Consider the following 5,403-nt stretch of genomic DNA (forward strand, 5'->3'; position numbering starts at 1 on the left):
AAAATCAGAGTAAAAGTTTAAACTGTGAGACAAAAAGAAGGTGAATCCCTCTATGAAGCTTGGGAAAGATACAAGCAACTGAGCAGGAGGTGCCCTCCTGGCATGGTCTCAGAATAGTCTATCCTAGGAATTTTCTATGATGGTCTGTCTGAGATGTCCAAAATATCATTGGACAGCTCTGCAGGTGGGTAACTTCACTTGAAGAAAATGCTTACTGAAGCAGGAGAACTCATTGAGATGGTTGCAAACAACCAATTCATGTACACATTTGAGAGAAATCTTGTGAACAATGGGATCTCTCAGAAGAAAAGAGTTCTTGAAGTTGACACTCTGAATACCATATTGGCTCAGAACAATACCATATTTACCATATTTAACTGGAATGCAAACAGCAGCTGCCAGCTGGTGGACGAAATTGTGATCACTATTCTCTAAGTTGTATGAAATTATTATTATGGCACCAGTTGAATTCACAACTCCGTTCAACTGACCAGCAAGTGTACTGGGTCGTCCAAGTAATAAACCTTACGTGAGTAAGGGTCGATCCCACAGAGATTGTTGGTATGAAGCAAGCTATGGTCATCTTGTAGATCTCAGTTAGTGAGTGGAATCATAGGGTCAAATGGAATTAAATTGGATAAATAAAATAAGTAAAAGGGATAGAGTACTCATGCAGATTCATTGGTGGGAATTTCAGATAAGCGAATGGAGATACTGTATGGCTCAAGGACGCCTGCTCTCCCATTGCTTCAACTCAATCCTTCTTACTCCTTTCCATGGCAAGCTGTATGTAGGGCATCACCGTTGTCAATGGCTACATCCCATCCTCTCAGTGAAAACGTTCCTATGCTCTGTCACAGCACGGCTAATCATCTGTCGGTTCTCAATCAGGTTGGAATAGAATCCCTTAATTCTTTTGCGCTTGTCATCACGCCCAGCCTTCAGGAGTTTGAAGCTCGTCACAGTCATTCAATCCCAGAATCCTACTCGGAATACCACAGACAAGGTTTAGACTTTCCGGATCCTCATGAATGCCGCCATCTATCTAACTTATACCACGAAGATTCTGTTGGGGAATCTAAGAGATACACATTCAAGCTCGGTTGCATGTAGAACGGAAGTGGTTGTCAATCACGTGCGTTCATAAGTGAGAATGATAATGGATTAATGGATTTTATTCATAGCTTTAAGGCATGGTTACATACTAATGATCATGAAGTGGAGACACAAAGCATAGATAAACATAATACTAAAGACCGAAAACAGAAAGAAATAAAGAACAAGGAATGAATCCACCTCTAGTGGCGTCTTCTTCTTGAAGGACCAACAATGTCTTTAAGCTCTTCTATGTCCCTTCCTTGCCTTTGTTGCTCCTCCCTCATTGCTCTTTGATCTTCTCTTATTTCTTGGAGAATGATGGAGTGCTCATGATGTTCCACCCTTAATTGTTCAACATTATGGCTCAAATCTTCTAAGGAGGTGTTGAGTTGCTCCCAATAGTTGTTGGGAGGAAAGTGCATTCCTTGAGGCATCTCAGGAATTTGTTGATGATGAGCTTTCTCATGCACCTCTTGAGGGCCGTGAGGAACTTCTCTTGCTTGCTCCATCCTTTTCTTGGTGATGGGCTTGTCTTCTTCAATAGAGACATCTCCTTCTATGATAACTCCAGCTGAGTAACATAGATGGCAAATAAGGTGAGGGAAGGCTAGCCGTGCCATGGGTGAGGACTTGTCAGATATTTTGTAGAGTTCATTGGAGATGACCTCATGAACTTCTACTTCCTCTCCAATCATGATGCTATGGATCATGATGGCCCGATCCACAGTAACTTCAGATCGGTTGCTAGTAGGAATGATGGATCTTTGGATGAACTCCAACCATCCTCTAGCCACAGGCTTGAAGTCCAGTCTTCTTAGTTGGACTGGCTTGCCTTTGGAGTCTATTCTTCATTGGGCTCCTTCCACACATATGTCCATAAGGACTTGGTCCAACCTTTGATTAAAGTTGACCCTTCTAGTGTAGGGGCGTTCATCTCCTTGCATCATAGGCAAGTGAAACGCCAACCTCACATTTTCTGGACTAAAATCTAAGTATTTTCCCCGAACCATTGTGATATAGTTCTTTGGATTCGGGTTCATACTTTGATCATGGTTCCTAGTGATCCATGCATTGGCATAGAACTCTTGAACCATCAATATTCCGACTTGTTGCATGGGGTTGGCTAGGACTTCCCAACCTCTTCTTTGGATTTCATGTCGGATTTCCGGATACTCATTCTTTTTGAGCTTGAAAGGGACCTCGGGGATCACCTTCTTCTTTGCCACAACATCATAGAAGTGGTCTTGATGGCTCTTGGAGATGAATCTTTCCTTCTCCCATGACTCGGAGGTGGAAGCTTTTGTCTTCCCTTTCCCTTTTTTAGAGGATACTCCGGCCTTAGGTGCCATTGATGGTAATGGAAAAACAAAAAGCTTATGCTTTTACCACACCAAACTTAAAATTTTGCTCGCCCTCGAGCAAGAAAGAAAAGAAGAGTAGAAGAAGAAGAAGAGAATATGGGAGAAAGGGGAAGAAGTAGGTTCGGCTATGTGGGGGAAGAAGGGGTTGTGTTGTGTGAAAAATGAAGTAGAAGGGAAGGGTATTTATAGGGAGAGGGAGGGTGGGTATTCGGCCATTTTGGGTGGGAAAGTGAATTTGAATTTTATGAAGGTAGGTGGGGTTTATGGGGAAGAGTGGGGTGATGTGAATGGTGAATGGGGTAATTGGGAAGAGGAATTGAAGTGATTGGTGAAGGTTTTTGGAAAGTGTGATATGGGAAAGAGTGAAATGAGATTAGGATTAGGAGAGTGTGATTAGGATTAAAAGAGAAGGTGGGAATATGGTAGGTGGGGATCCTGTGGGGTTCACAGATTCTGAGGTGAAAAGAAATACCATTCCTTCACCATATAGGCATGTAAATTGCCTCCGTGCATCATTCTGGCGTTCAAACGCCCATTGGTGCACGTTCTGGGCGTTCAACGCCCATGTAATGCATGTTTCTGGCGTTGAACACCAGTTTCATGCTTGTTGCTGGCGTTTAACGCCAGCTTGTCTCCTCCAGGCACATTCCTGGCGTTCAACGCCAGGATGTTGCTTGTTTCTGGCGTTCAGCGCCAGAATGGTGCTCTGTTCTGGCGTTGAACGCCAGTCTGCGCTACCTCCAGGGTGAACAATTTTTTTTCTTCTGTTTTTGACTCTGTTTTTAATTTTTTTGATTTTTTTCGTGACTCCTCATGATCATGTACCTAATTAAACACAAAAATAACAAAGAAACAAAATAAAATAAAATTAGATAAATAAAATTGGGTTGCCTCCCAACAAGCGCTTCTTTAACGTCAATAGCTTGACAGTGGCTCTCATGGAGCCACAAGGTGATCAGGTCAATGTTAGTGTGGTCCCAACACCAAACTTAGAGTTTGGTTATGGGGTCTTAACACCAAACTTAGAGTTTGGTTGTGGCTTCACAACACCAAACTTAGAGTTTGACTGTGTAGGCTCTTCTTGACTCTGAACTGGGAGAAGCTCTTCCTGCTTACTCTCTTTTGTCACAGAGGGATGCCCATGTGCCTTAAACACAAGGTAGTCCCCATTCAATTGAAGGACTAATTCTCCTCTGTTGACATCTATCACAGCTCCTGCTGTGGCTAGGAAAGGTCTTCCTAGGATGATGCATTCATCATCTTCCTTCCTAGTGTCTAGGATTATGAAATCAGCAGGGATGTAAAGGCCTTCAACCTTTACTAACACGTCCTCTACTGTCCCATAAGCTTGTCTCAATGACTTATCTGCCAGTTGTAATGAGAACAAGGCAGGTTGTACCTCAATGATTCCCAGCTTCTCCATTACAGAGAGTGGCATAAGATTTATCCCTGACCCTAGATCACATAGAGCCTTTTCAAAGCTCATGGTGCCTATGGTGCAAGGCATTAAGAACTTGCCAGGATCTTGTTTCTTTTGAGGTAGAGTTTTCTGAATCCAAGTATCAAGTTCACTAATGAGCAAGGGAGGTTCACTTTCCCAAGTCTCATTACCAAACAGCTTGGCATTCAGCTTCATGATAGCTCCTAAATATTGAGCAACTTGCTCTCCAGTCACATCTTCATCCTCTTCAGAGGAAGAATAGTCTTCAGAGCTCATGAATGGTAGAAGGAGATTTAATGGAATCTCTATGGTCTCTAGATGAGCCTCAGATTCCTCTGGATCCTTAATAGGAAATTCCTTCTTGCTTGAAGGACGTCCCAGGAGGTCTTCCTCACTAGGATTTTCGTCCTCCTCCTCCCTAGTGCATTCGGCCACTTTGATCAAATCAATGGCCTTGCACTCTCCTTTTGGATTCTCTTCTGTATTGCTTGGGAGAATACTGGGAGGGGTTTCAATGATTTTCTTACTCAGCTGGCCCACTTGTGCCTCCAAATTTCTAATGGAGGATCTTGTTTCATTCATGAAACTGAAAGTGGCTTTTGACAGATCAGAGACAATATTGGCTAAATTAGAGGTGTTTTGTTCTGAATTCTCTGTTTGTTGCTGAGAAGATGATGGATATGGCTTACTATTGCTCAGCCTATTGCGTCCACCATTGTTAAAGCCTTGTTGAGGCTTTTGTTGATCCTTCCAGGAGAAATTTGGGTGATTTCTCCATGATGGGTTATAGGTGTTTCCATAAGGTTCACCCATGTAATTAACTTCTGCCATGGCAGGGTTCTCAGGATCATAAGCTTCTTCAGAAGCTACCTCTCTAGTTCTGTTGGATGCATGTTGCAATCCATTCAGATTTTGAGAGATTATGTTGACCTGTTGAGTCAACATTTTGTTCTGAGCCAATATGGCATTCAGAGTATCAATTTCAAGAACTCCTTTCTTCTGAGGTATCCCATTATTCATGGAATTCCTCTCAGAGGTATACATGAACTGGTTGTTTGCAACCATGTTAATGAGTTCTTGAGCCTCTTCAGGCGTTTTCTTCAGGTGAATAGATCCACCTGCAGAGTGGTCCAGTGACATTTTCGAAAATTCAGAGAGACCATAATAGAATATATCTAATAGGGTCCATTCTGAAAACATGTCAGATGGACATCTTTTGTTCAACTGCTTGTATCTTTCCCAAGCTTCATAGAAGGATTCACCATCTTTTTGTTTGAAGGTTTGAACATCCACTCTCAGCTTGCTCAGCTTTTGAGGAGGAAAGAATTTATCCAAGAAGGCAGTGACCAGCTTATCCCAGGAGTCCAGGCTATCCTTAGGTTGTGAATCCAACCATATTCTAGCTCTGTCTCTTACAGCAAAAGGGAAAAGCATGAGTCTGTAGACTTCAGGATCAACTCCATTCGTCTTTACAGTCTCACAGATCTGCAAGAACTCAGTTAA

General features: G+C 42.6%; 2 non-coding genes across 2 annotated transcripts; one reads left to right on the plus strand and one right to left on the minus strand.

The window, feature by feature from the left end:
• LOC112804394 (small nucleolar RNA R71) lies at positions 1 to 109 on the minus strand. The gene has a single exon (XR_003203000.1). It is a non-coding gene; the product is annotated as a small nucleolar RNA R71 (small nucleolar RNA).
• Positions 110 to 5,098: 4,989 nt separating this feature from the next.
• On the plus strand, positions 5,099 to 5,202 carry LOC112804968 (small nucleolar RNA R71). The gene has a single exon (XR_003203584.1). It is a non-coding gene; the product is annotated as a small nucleolar RNA R71 (small nucleolar RNA).
• The last annotated feature ends 201 nt before the right edge of the window (positions 5,203 to 5,403 follow it).

The sequence above is a fragment of the Arachis hypogaea genome, chromosome 5 (genome assembly GCF_003086295.3).
Source record: "Arachis hypogaea cultivar Tifrunner chromosome 5, arahy.Tifrunner.gnm2.J5K5, whole genome shotgun sequence".
In the NCBI taxonomy this organism is placed as follows: domain Eukaryota; kingdom Viridiplantae; phylum Streptophyta; class Magnoliopsida; order Fabales; family Fabaceae; genus Arachis; species Arachis hypogaea.